Raw genomic sequence first — 14,109 nt, 5'->3', positions numbered from 1 at the left:
GAAAAAGAAAAGGAAAAAAGGTTAATCTACCCAACAGTATCCTTGGCCCCAACGACTACTGATAGTTTGCAGATTGAGTTGGTAGATTTGACCGATACTTCTCAACTGGTGGTGCCTCCTCTGCAGGAGGTTAGAGGATGAACAATTAAGTTCAAGAAGGTCCGGAGAGGGAATTTTTGTTCCAATGAAAGTTGACAAAAAGATTGCTTTGGAAATGTAGAGCTGCCATTTGTGCCCAATTGCAGCCAACAGACCATGTCAGGAAAGATGCTGATTGAATCTATTTTCCCACAAGACAATAAGATGATGTTAAACTGTGGATATGTACTATTGTTGTTTCAAAAAATTCCTTATCTCACTCCAGTTACATCTCGAGACCTTGACTTGGTAGACTTTATACTTGAGAGCAGAACGGACATTGTAGTAATTATGGTTCCATCGTGCATAATCCGCAGTTAATTGTTCACAGACGAACTACGACAGAAAGGTTTCGACATATATATTTATTTAGGTTCCCCATGCTATCTTGATCCATTAGAGGGTCATAACCCATCCAGACAGAAACAAACTTGACGTTTGGTCCTGTCTGTAAAGTTAAGCTCATGCAAACTCCTTTCGTTAGGGGTTGCAAGTTCTGGGGTTTTGGCAGCCAAAAGTGATCATGTGTCTTCACCCCAGCATGGCTTTTTTGTAGTCTTTTATGGATGAGGTGTCTCTCATGGAACTCAAAGCTGCTGTTTTATTTTAAACTATGGCCCTTGATCAAATTAATTTGCTCCAGATTAATTTACATTACAAATAGGCAGCCTCAATTTTAACCCTGTTTTGTGTAATTTGGCCACGATCCTCAGTAGATGGATCATGATGTTTGGGAATGAATGTATTATTGTGGCAGGAGATGTAAAGTTGAATTGCCCGGTTGATCGCTCCCACCACCTTGTAGGGCAGTGCAATTGATGCATCAATTCAAATTAGATATGAGGGAACATCAGTGGATTCTATTCTTTGAGGATTGTTTTTTGTTCCTCCTGAATGGTAATATTGAGAGAGAACTACTGATGGGAAAAACCTGGCATAGGAATGACCAATCATCCAGTATTGACTGCATTTATATGTCGGAAGCCATTTTTAACCAGTGCCTAAAATTTGAGGTAATAGCTTTGCCGGCGAAGGACCATAACATGTTGATCATGACTCTGGAAAACTACTATACAGTTCCCGAACCTAATTGGATTCCTGAAATTGAAGTAGATGGGAAGACAAAGTCTATCATTTGGCATCCAGGAAACCTAGATCATTTTAACAGCACAATTTTGACTATTTGATCACACTTTATCTGAGTTCGAGTACCGAACTTTCTCCCCAGACGATTTACCTCAATTTGTTAGGATTTTAATGGAGGAGAGCGTATACTACCAAAGGCCCACTTCGAGGAGAACACATAGGTATAGACGTGATTCACGAAAAAATAAAAAATCTGATGAGGAAACAGATTGCGCTAGTTAAAAATGGTTTGATCTCTCAGGGACAAATATGAAATGGTGTGGAGGCATTGCACGTAAAGTTGTCACAAGTTGATGGTGAAAATATGTTGAACATTATTCTCAGGAAATAGGATATCAATATCTGGAAATTGGATTCCTTTATGAATGTGTCTCAATCTGCCATCCAGGAAAATCAATCCTGCAATCTGTTTGTAGTGAATATTATACAACGCTATATTCACAACCAGATGATGACCCGGCAAGGAAACCTGATTATAATAGGTGGTTGTTAGATTTTGATGTAGAGGATGTTATGATTATCATCAATAGGTGCAGTAATTCTAGAGCTCTGGGTCCGAATGGTTTATGTAATTGAATTTTTAAGGCTATACCCAACATATGGGTTTGCATTTTAAACTTAGTTTTGTCAAATTTTAAGAACTGGGCATACTCCTTCCTGGAAAACTTCAATAATTGTCTCTATCAAAAGAAAAGGCTTGTAAAAAGATCGTATGAATTACAGACCCATTGCCCCCTTGGACGCTGATGCAAATAATTGTTTGACCCTTGTTCATTAAGACTTTAACAAGTGGGCTGCTGCTCACAATATCTTAAGTAGATTTCACATGGGATATCATGTCAGCGCCGGTATTCATGGCCAGTATTGACCTTTCTCTGGCTTTTGTGGTGCATTAGAAAGAGGACACAGCAATCTTTGGACATGTTAATAAGTATAAGGCTAATTTCTCCCTAATGCTATAGGAATGTTCTCTACCTACAAAAACGAATTCTGGTGCTTGTCAGTCACCAGTGAATGTCCAAAACAAACTGTCCGCCGTCCAATACTAAGCTGACAGACCGTTATTGTGCCACTCTTAGTTCCTTCTTTCAATAATTAACTTTCAAATAGTCTCTCATGACTTGTATCAACTCTTGAAGTGCCCTAAAGGGACTCTTGATTCCGTTCCCCTTCTTAATATTCAGTTTCTTGGCCCTTTTAGGGTTCTTCTGATTATTATCAATAGTCTCAAAGCACTTTATGTAAAGTATCAATTTGGTCCAGAAATGGTATAATTACAGTACTCATCAATATCATATACTTGGTCTGAGATATGGTTTTGCCTATTGGTTTCTCTGGTTTTCACTTCATCACATCCATTCTCTATTTTGTTCCTTTGTTCGTTCGTACACCCATATGTGGATTCTCTCTATTCATAGGTTATTATTATGCAGGCTGTTTCATATCCCTCTACAAGGGTTTTTGTTTCTCTCTTCTCTGCATTTATAGTTTATCAAGTTTGTTCTAGAAATTTCAATATTTATACTGGGACGAGTTTCCCCAACTGTGTTATAATTCCTGTTTGGCCACCTGTTCTTCTTGTTACCTCTTTTTGATGTCGGTAGACTTCTTCAGGCTTGGCCCACCTCTGGGGGCGTCCTTTGTCTTGCTTGGTTATCAATTCACTTTTTCCAGTGATCACGCTGCAGACTTCATTCTCCTGCCGCCTTGATGCTCCGGCACCCAGCCAAACTGTTTCTCGCTTTCTTGCTGTGGTCTCAGCACTGTTCCATCGGCCACTGGCCCACCCCGACTCCTTTGCAGCCATGCCACAACTTCTGCTCACCCTCTGTCCTTCTCCGCTACTGCCTTCAGGGTTCTGCAAAATCTCTTACTCCTTCCCCCACTCGTTGTTACAGTGATTTACCAGCATTTCTGCCCCCCTTTGTTCAATGCAGGTTTCAACAGCGTGAGCTACGCACTTCCCTTCCGCGCCTCCTCTTTCTGCTATTCTATTCTGCATATTGTTTGTATAATGCCTCACAGCCGAGAGCCTCAGGGCTATGATCCTGGTAGGGGGACTGCCCCTGCTTGCATATGCATCTCTCCCTCTCGTTCTCCTCCTCATTCAATATATGCTCGCTATTAAACGTCTTTGTCTTAGTGGATTGGAGCATTTCATTTGAAGAGACAAGCCCTCTTTCTTGTTGCAAATGATATACATTAACCTTTCTTTTACGCAGGTCTTGAGGCTTGAAACTTTCTGGCATTCCAGAGAGTCCCATTTAGTCCATTAGCTTTACTGGTTTAGGGAGTCTCTCTCGTTGATGTCCCTCTTGCCTCGACCCCCAAGGGGGTGTTGCGGAGCAGGCTCACCACCCAAACCTCACAGTGGGCCTCCCCCTTGGGGAAAAGTGACAAATTCCCTCGATTCGTCACATACCCTTCCCCTCTTCTCTGTGGCGTCCCGTTCTTGGTTGATAGGAAAGTGGCTGAGGAAGTCCATGTTCCCCTCTTCCTGACCTTTTTGATGTTCCACTGAAAAGCAAATGTGTTGTAAATCCAATAACCATCTCATAACTCTGGCATTGCTGTCTTTCTGTACACTCATCCAGGTCAATGGAGCGTAATCGGTAATCAACCTAAACTTTCTGTTAGACTCTTAAGGGCCTGATTCACAGAAGCGTTTTAAAATGGCACAAATCCATAGGAAAACCCGCTGTGAATCAGGCCCTAAGTGTATAATAGCCCTTTTTATCGCAAAGGTTACGAGTTTCAAAGTAGCATATGATTGTCTCTAGGGAAATATTTTTGGCTTGTATATAATACTGAATGTGAGCAGTAAGTGAGAGAGATGGTTTGGCTTTCGGGCGGCAGGGAGAGGTGAGAAGAAAGGATGTTCTCCTTATATCCTCCAGTTGAACTTGGAATTGGAATCTTTGCCTGAGGAACGAGTGCATGCTCTTTGAGGTCTGGGCAGCACTTGTGCACATATAGACATTTATTGATCAGCAGCAGTGAACGCTGAAGCATTGAAATTAGCTGGCACTGCATACCTCTTGCTAATGAAAAGATCTGCATCCATATCACAGCCAGTATTCTCAGGATTTAAACTCAAACGGGACACATTGTTATATTATCAGACAGCCACTGTGGTGCTGCGGGCAGAAAAGCGCAGTAGAAATTGAAATTATATATTTCAGCCTTGTGATCAACTAAACGTTTCATCGATTAGTTAGTATAAAGCTGGTCTGTTGCCACTTTTCGGAAGGCAGTTAGAGCACAGAGCGAGGGCAACTGCAATCTATTGGAGCCAATGGGTGGGGACTGTTGGCCTAGAGCATTTGAACCACTCCAAAACCACACCCAGCGATTGAAACCACAGATGCTTAGAGAATCGCATTTTAGGTGTTGGTTAAATATCAATGCTCTGCTGTCGGTCTGTTCAGCGCTGATCTGATCAGCTATACAAGCAGTGATTTGCAGGCACCAGGCGGCATATGTTGAAAGTGATGACACAGGTGAAGTAAGGAAAGGGAGTGTACAAGGGACAGTGATTGTGGGTAATATAACCTTTGAACCGCATGTCCCAATTACCCCCTTCTCTGCTGCGAAGTCAGCAGAATCCATTCTTTGTCACCTAAAGTGAATAACAAAAATGGTGGAATTGACTGTTTCTACGGCGAGCAGTGGGGGACGTAACTATTATATTGCCTTTAACACTAATACTATTAGAATCCTCACCTATTGCCACCAGATTACCAACAATCCCAAAAACTTGCATTCCGAGCTTTAATGAATTTTAATTGTTAAGGAATTGCAGAGTCATCACTCAGTGAGGAATCCAGTACCACCACAAATTCTGCTCAAACAGTCCCCAGACACAACGATTTCATTTGAAAAGATGAGTTAGAATAAACTTGACAAATATCTATGCATGTATAACTTGAGAAGTGGCCAGACGACAAACAAATGACACAAAGGAAATATATCCGAATCAAACAAAGAAATGAAACAATGGAAATGACAATGCTAGTTGCAATGCAGACGCCAACTGAAGGGGAAAATGTGATTGTAAGGGAAAAATAGACCGTATCAATTGAGACCCCAGTTCCTCTGGATAATATTGGCTATTCAAACAGGGCTGCAGGTGCAGTTAAAAAAGGGAGCAATGCGTCCATTTTCACTGACTGGCTTCCAGGTCTGAATGTGGAGTCCTTAGATCAAGCTCTACCTTCTACTCCATTGATAATATCGGCCACATATTTGGCTGGGGGCAGGGTTAAAAAAAAACAAGTGAAGGGGTTTATTCTGCTGGATAAAGCCTGCACCCCAAAAATTTCAAAGCATGAGAAAACCCCCTAAATAAAAATCTGAGTATACCCCAGGGTCCAAGTGCGACAACTGATCAGTTGAATGAAAGACCTCTGTATGGAGCAATAATGGAAGCATTTGGTAGCCCCACAACCTCTCGCATATCAACAGTTACGGACAAAAGAAACATTAAAGATTTTTCAAAATCTGGGCTCTTGCTCAAAATTAAGAAAGAGTAGACATCAGCCAGGGGAGTTGGCAGTTCAATTTGTGTGCGATGGAAGTATTCTCGAGGCAGTAACCCATCTAAAAGATGGATAATTGTTGATGATACCTTCTCCAGAGCTGGATGCTGCTCAGTTGTGAATCAAGCTTATAGAAAAAGAGCAGATCACAAATTCTGAGGTGATTGCCTCAATATTGACAAAACATCTGTTGCTGAGCTCTATTTTGTCCCTAGGGCCGGAGTTACATCCATGTCTGCACGTGACATTATGGAAAATGGACAAAAGGGTAAAACTAACTGCACCCTCCATCTTGCCTCTAAATTTGCTCTCAAGTCTGTTTGTGAGCTTATATGAAAACATGATGGTAAAACTCTCAGCTAACGCACTACAATTGAGTGAGATGAAGATTGTGCCGTTCACGTTAAAAGACTTGCTAGATACAAAATAAAATGACAGCCAAGAGGCAAAGAAAGACAGCCTCAACCTTGGTAGGACTGAATGAAAGAACAAGGGAGCTCTCAAAGGTAATACAAGTTATTGCATGCACAGTGTCTAGCAGAGTCCAGCCCCTAAGCCTCACTCAGAAACCCTCATCAATAACCATTGAGGGATTCCACTGCTGCGAGTACATTCTGACATTAATACGATAAGCACCAACTCCAGTTTTGACACGAGAATCAATAAACTTGGAAGTCCACTCTCTGAGCGCAGCAGTTATAGACTTGCCATAGGGAGCACTCACTGAAGTAGACACAAATCAACGCTTGGAAATTGTGATACAACATGCTGTGCAAAAAGTAACTTTAAAAAAAGGTGAATGTGAAAACAAGAAAACGGAGAAAGAAGCCAAGGAGAAATTCCAGAAAGTTCTTGAGAACCCTCAACTTGGTAGATGATCTATCTGATTGTAAAGAGCGGACGCAGGGAAAATCAGACAATGAGCACAGATTGGCTAAGGCGATGTGTGCCACCAACTTTACATATCCCCCAAAAAATGACAGTGGCACTCATACCAAGATATTGAATAAAACCATGCTAGCTACGGAGCTCGGAGGAGTTAGATGAACTTGGTTATCAGAGCCAAGAGAAGTAGGAGCCGGAATAGCCTCCGGGGATTCCAATAGTGAAAATCCATCGAATAAACCGGGAACAAAATATGCATATCGGCAAATGGAATTTCTGGAGGATTCTAGGGTAATGAACCAGATTGTTTGGCTTTGCAATGCTGTGATCTTCTTAGCAAACAAAAGAATCTTGAAAGATGTCAACCTATCAAAGAGATATTTGGGTGCACCTCACCTGGCGAAGTTGACTCCCCCGGGGAGTTGGGAGCCAATGTTTTATTGTGGGAAAATGATTCCAAAAGAACCAGCAGCAGAAAAAAACACGCCAGCTCAACTGCAAATGAACTTTAACATCCTAGAGGATGGCTCGCCCCTTGGGTTAGGAAATGAGAATAATCCTAGACAGACACCTCAAATACCAGCGGCTTTATAAAGGTCGTGCCCATCACCCATGTGGTCGAAGAGAAACCAGGTTGCAGAAGTAAGCACCCAGAATAAGGAGGAGAGTGACAACATGCTTTTTGACTTCCCTACAGTTTGGATAGAATAATTAGTGCTGGTAGGAAACCAACTCGTTTTGAACACACAGGAAATATTACAAATCACAAAAGAAATCCCTGACCTCTATCTTCTCGCAACCCATGACATCAATTATATCTATTGTCCCTATGATGACTGCACAAACATCGTAGAAATCAGTATAAAGACCTGACTTGGGTACAATGCTCTGCTGGCGGCTCAAAAAGATTTTCAGAAATTGGGCTTTGTGATTTTGAATAGGAAACCAGCAGAGAAAAGAAGGGATGTAATAGCAGATGGGGCAGAAAAGCTATCAAGAACTACACTTTTCTCATCGAGAAAGATGCAAGGACAAGTAGGGGGAAGGGAGGCAGGTGAAGTAAATCAAACCTGTGTTTCGTTTGATTCTAAAAGTAAAGTGTGGTCCCTGTTGCCAGACGTTCTCGCCCAGGTTTTCCAGAAACTTGCAAGAGTAATGTGTCGCATTAGCCAACCGTGTGATTAATACGCTAAATTAGAACACGAGAGGCCATAGGAGTTTCACAAATAAGTTTACACAAGCAGAAATATTTGAAAAATAATACCTGATTTTACCGCAGGAGACCTGGTTAACATCAGGAGTTATAATAGGTGGTTTCTCCATATTGGAAGAAAAGGCAACACATTATAATGGAGGGCGTCCTTCTGGGGGCCTATTAATCCCCTCCCAGAACTCGATAATAATGTCCAAAACATTAATGAATAACTCTCCAGTCATCCCTGCAGCATAATTGCATTATCCGGTAGGTGACAATTTGAAAAGCTTAACAATAGTGAATCTGTATTTGAACCCCATGTGTTCAAGCTTGGAAACGTTCATGGAGAATTTATCTGTAATACTGTTGGAGGCCTCTTCGGGTGGGAGAACAAGCATAATGATGGCTGGCGATTTCAACCTATATTGCCTGCTAACAAATCCATCTCTGTGTAACAACCTAGTGGCCCGCGAAAATGGGAAGAAATGGGTGACTTTCATTGATGAATGGGACCTGATTCTGGGTAATGGAAGTATTGAGGGGATCGCCATTCTGCTCCCATATAGAAAAGTGGTCTGTCCAGCTCAATCATAGAAAACATAATACTATCGAGAGATATGTTCGATCGATGTCTATTTATGGAGATTAGGACGACCACTAGCAGTGACCACAACATGGTAACCACTACGTTTTCCCTAGCGGAATCAAGAGTGGTGATTGGTATACAGTAAAGGCTACTGGTGATTCCAGGGGGGAACAGAATGTCAAAGTTTAGAGCGGTAGGTCACACATGGAATACATTTTTTAGCGATAGATTGACCCCTATGTTAAGAGATCGACTTGATTTAGGATGTTCCCCCTCTAACTTCTATGAGAAACCTGAAGGCATACTCACACATATTCCCCCTTGGATCCTCTTCTCAGGTGGCTAGGGAAAGGCCATCACTTTTGGATCCTGACCCTGGGGGTTGAGATGCGAGGGAGGATCTCCTGGGTGGAGGGTGCTTGGGGACATGGGGGAGGATGTCTGCTGATGAGACATGGTACCCCCCTTTTCCTTGTGATAGCCAATCGTGCCCTCCCCTGCCCTTATGGGCTATTTTAAATCCCCTTCTATCATTCCCCCTCAGTCACACCACTATAGTACTGGGACACAGAAGAGGTGACTAGGAGCAGTGCACACTAGTATGTCATTTCACCACTCTGGTACTGAGAAAAGGAAGAGGCCTGAAGGCTGTCTTGTGAGGGTCAGGCATGTCCAGAGAACACCAGTAACTATGTTCAGGCAAATGGGCCTAAGGACTCACCTGCAGCTTGTTAAGTGGTTACAGGTGCATAACAGGTGAAGCCGACAATGAGACAGAGAGACCAGCAGGAGAGAAGTTCGGCCGTGTGTGTCAGGCCTGTGAGGAGAGAAATCCTGCAGGACGGAGGCTGCCGAGGAGGATCCTGCCTGGGGGTAAGGACGCAGGTGAATACTGCAGAGAGACTGCGCCGCTGAGGCCTGGGAGGCCCACGGGTGAGTCACAGCAGTTTGAGCCTCCTTGGTCAAATGCCTAGAGCCGGAGCTGTGGGGCTCCGTGGGTTGCTTAACCCACTTTTGCTCTGCCATGCAGCATCACTGTGTTCTGATCGGTGCCAGAAACATCAAAATGGCCGCAAAACCCTTGTGCGCGCCAACACCACTGAAAATCGCACTTTGCAACACAAAAAGATGGCTGCCCAATCTGCCATGCATGTTGTCAGTGGTGGAACAGAGATCTCACTCCTGAAACATGTCACTGGGCTCCACAACAAGTGCGAATGGAGGACAGAGGGAAAAGCAGGGCTCTGCTAAAGGAAATCCAAAAATCTTGCTTTCAATCTTTTTATTTGTTGCTGAAACTGCAGAATGCCAGCAGAAAACACCCTCAAACATCTAGAATTATTGCTTATGTGCTACAATTAACTTCGTTCAAGAAATCATAGTGAACATACAATGTTCTGAAAAGCTGAAAATATCAAAGAAACATCCACAACCAAAGTTGACTGCCTGTGGAATCTGTCAAAATTTGGGTGCAGTACCCTCGGCTGCCTGAATGACAGCTATCAGAAGCCTGCATGATAAACTCTAAAACTTGTACAAACTGAAATCAAATGTTTGAAAACTAAGTGGCCTGTTACTGAGATTAACCTATGTTGTAACTGTTTAATCCAATGTTCTAGAATCTGGAATAAGTGTTCTAGCTGCCTGTTTTGAAATTACACGTTTTTTTAAGCAAAGAAAAAATGCAACAGAATTAACATTTGAATTTAAGCCTGACTAAAAGCAACCAAACCAGTATAACAGCTTCCCCCACAGAGGCAAGGCCTCTGCCTTCTGCTTCCCTCCAGCAGGAAATCACAGCTAAGTGATGAGTATAGGGTGGGAGAAGAATTTGGTCTGCAGGGGGAAGGAGACAATGGACATCCTCCAGTCAAAGGAATGCCAAGTGTGAGGAGTCGTAAATGATCTCTGCTCAGGAGGTTTGGGAGGAGACTGCTTCTGAACTGCAGAGAGACCGAAAGAGGCAGAGACAAACAACCATTCGTTGCTTAACAAGAACAAAAGACACATTTTAAAAAGACTGATAACTTAGTGTGTAAAATTGTCAAAAACACAAAAATAACAGCATTGTTAATGTAAATATTGGCTGCACATTTTAAAAGGCGCCAGAACATGTTCTGGGAAGAAACAGCGGAAAATGTGATGTTACACAAAATGTATTTATGATAGAAGTTTGACATTTTATACACTTATGCCCATGTTATACACGCACACATGTACGCATTTTGCTGAAAAACTAAACATGGTGTTGCTGATAAAAAGGGCGAAATTCGGTGGAAAGCAGACACAAGATCCTACAGCGACAGGATTTTGAGGAGTATCTGCGACTCAAAATATGTGATCTATATATGTGGTTGTTATAGAGGTCGCACCTGTGGAAATATGTATTGTACCAAAAGTAGATTTTGTGTTCAAGAGGCTAGGGGTGGACTCTAGGCCTCATAAACCCACACAAGCAAGGTGACACCCTGTTTCTCTCGTCCTATCAAGGCAGAGAGGAGACCTTGACAAATCCCTATCCAAGGGGCGAGCTTAGGATAAACCAGCACACCCCCCCCTTTTATCATAAGCATAAATGGAGACAGCTCAACACACAGAGACACACAGATTTACCCACTATCCCAATGCTGGCAAAGCACCCTGCAGCAGAACCATCCATCTCACTTGCTCCAGACTCCAGAAACTTGGCAAAGCAGAAAGGCTCATTATATAGCTGAACCATTTTCAGCTAGGCCTTAAAAGTTCCAGTACCAGAACTAACCCCAGAAACCTAAGGGGAGCATCAAAATATATACAGCCCGGCTGTGCTGTACTGCTTGCCTGCTAAAAGAATCATCCCCAGAACCAAAAGATCCAATCCAGTTGTGCCGTGCTGTGACCAGAGCCATTGCAGATCAGATCCAGTCCAGTTGTGCCGTGCGGTGTCCAGATCGCCTTGACGCTGGCCAAATCCGATGTGCCCAGCAGTCTGTCTTGACCAGAATCCCTGGCCAGAATTCCGGGCCAGAATCCCGGGCCAGAATCCCTGACGGTTCCATTTGAAACATATCTAGTGAGTATCCATAGATAGAACTGTGTCACTAGCATATGTACTGTCCATAGTCAATCCCTACCTTAAATCCATCCTATCTTGTCTTCAGAACCTGAATTGTTAGAAATATTTTTGAATTGCATGACTCTCGATCCCATCCCTCCTATCTTCCTCCTTTGCTGGTATTGTTAAACTATCTTTGCGCTGATATTTTTCATCTGAAAAAGGCAAGCTCCTCGGCAGGCAGTCGCCCTGATCAAGTGGCTGTGCTTCTGTGTGGTATTTGTTTCTTCATAGTCATCCCCTAGTGTAAGAAATCCATTTGTCATTTAAAAGCGCATTCCTGTTTTTCCATTCTTGCACTTATTTCAAAAAATGACCTCCACTAAAACATCAATAACTTCCTCAATTTTTGTGCTAGAAACAACATTTCACCTTCTGCTTGTAGCTAACATCCATAGCTTTGATTCACATCTAAACCGCATTCCAAATCCACATAGTTCTCCCGTAATCAAGATTACCGCGCACAGAAAGGTTTGCAGCGAATTTCGTTTGAGGGAAATTCTGACACGTGTAAAACAGCTTTTGATTGCTTCCGACCTCAGTTTTAAGATTTCACATTGTTTCTTAGTATTACATAATTGCTAGTGTTTGTCTGTAACTATCTAAAGTGGCTCCCATAAGAATTTAACCAGTTTCAGCAATTAAGACCATATTTAGTGTTTTTGCAGATTCCATTCTCAGATAACTTTAAAAACCATTTTGACAGCTTGCCCATCAATTCCGTGTCTCTCTTGTGTTTGCTGGGGGAATTGGGATTGATATTTTGTTTGAATTCTGCCATTCCTGAATATCTGCTCTCTCTCTCCTCTTATCTCTTTACATTGCCTGTTGGGGGGTTGAGGGGTGTGCAGGGGGAACTAGTAACCACACTGCTATTTGGTCTGAACACACACAAAAGTATCATTTCGGTGCTGAATTGTTTTTCTCACTATTACTCCATGTGTATTAAAGAGATTATTTAGTGTTACATCACCCCATTGGTGATCATTGTGTACCCATTAAAACATAGTGTGATTGAATTGTAACTACATAAATAAATATTTTAACTTTGCAAACCAGCCTGATTCATGGTTCAGTGTGACCGGGGGGGGGGGGTTCCAGGAGAGGGGCCTGATATGAATGGTACATCATCAGAATAAAATAACTTTCAGACAACTAAATAAGCATTTCAGTTGTGCATTCCATGCTAGGTGTTGACTTAGGTGAGTGCCAGATTGAAATCACTTACAGATTGGGGGCTCGTCATGAGATCCTGAATTAGACATACCACTTGTGACAGCCTAACACAGCGTGCTAACTGACGGGGTACATACACCTTGTTTGGCTACCACACTGTGCTATACTGTAAAAACACCCTTCAATAGAAACACTCAAAGGAGTTGTGCCAGTTTTGCAAAGCTAAAAGTAACCCTGAGATAAGTCAGAAGGAAATTAATATTTCCAGAATGGTGACCCCAGTGTAGATGAATATGGCAAAAGAACACCCACTGCACAAACTGTTTGTCAGGGGTGAATGGGCTGAGCAGGATGAGAATGTTTGGCTACAGGAATTCAAACAACAAATCACTGCCATAGAATGAGATACATGGCAGGAGCACGGTCCATTACACCAGGCACTTAGTGAACTGTATATGCCCCCAAGGGTAAAAGAAGAGCAATGTAAAATTGCCAAAATAGCGGCGTACCTGTATCGCCACATTGGAGTAATACAGGAAAAATATGTCGAAAACCTACACCTGACAAAAAGGCAGGTACAGTCCCTAGAGAAGGACCAAACTGATCTGGATTCTGCAGAGCAAAGGCTACAAAAGAGCCAAGAATCAGAGAGTGAAACCAGACAGTACCTGACAAAAGTAAAAGAAGATCTGGATCTCCTGCCGCAAGAGAGGGTAGAGCAACACACCAAATTACTGACACTACAAAAAGAGTGTCAAGAAAGGTTGGACTCTTTAAAACAGCTAACAAAAACTGGCACAACAATTAACTTTTAATAGAGTTTGCGCAGAACAGATGGTCGTCTTACAAGACCAGAGAGACCAATTAAAAGAAGAAAATAATAAAGTAATTCTTAAAGACCTTGAATCCCAAACAGAATTTGATGAAGAGTGCCAGAAAGCTGGTGCATTCAAAAAACAAAGGGACGAATTGGCTGCACAGAGGGGTACTCTAATTCCGGAAAGGGACGCCTTAGGCCAGGAAGTCAACTATTTAAAAACCAAGGTGGAAGAAAATCACCTGGCCCTTCAGGGACTGGGTGAACTCAAAATGGACTATGAAAAGCTGTTAGAGCACACTAGGAGGGTGGAAGAGGCTCTGGCAAAGAATGACCAGGCCAGTAAGGATAGAACTCAGGAGGTGAGCCTCCTGCAGCAAAAATTGTCCCAATACTCCCAAATCAGACAGGAAGGACAGAGAGACAATGAGGCTCTCTGTGAGAAAAATGACAGGCTCCATAGACAGGTTGCCATGCAGGAACAATTAATAGAGACCAGTAAGACTTTAAAAGAAGAACAAAAGGGTCAGATTC

This window comes from Ambystoma mexicanum, chromosome 7p, assembly GCF_040938575.1.
Source record: "Ambystoma mexicanum isolate Mex_15411 chromosome 7p, UKY_AmexF1_1, whole genome shotgun sequence".
NCBI lineage: Eukaryota > Metazoa > Chordata > Amphibia > Caudata > Ambystomatidae > Ambystoma > Ambystoma mexicanum.
The sequence above is the reverse complement of the archived record's forward strand: the minus strand, read 5'-3'. Positions refer to the sequence as shown.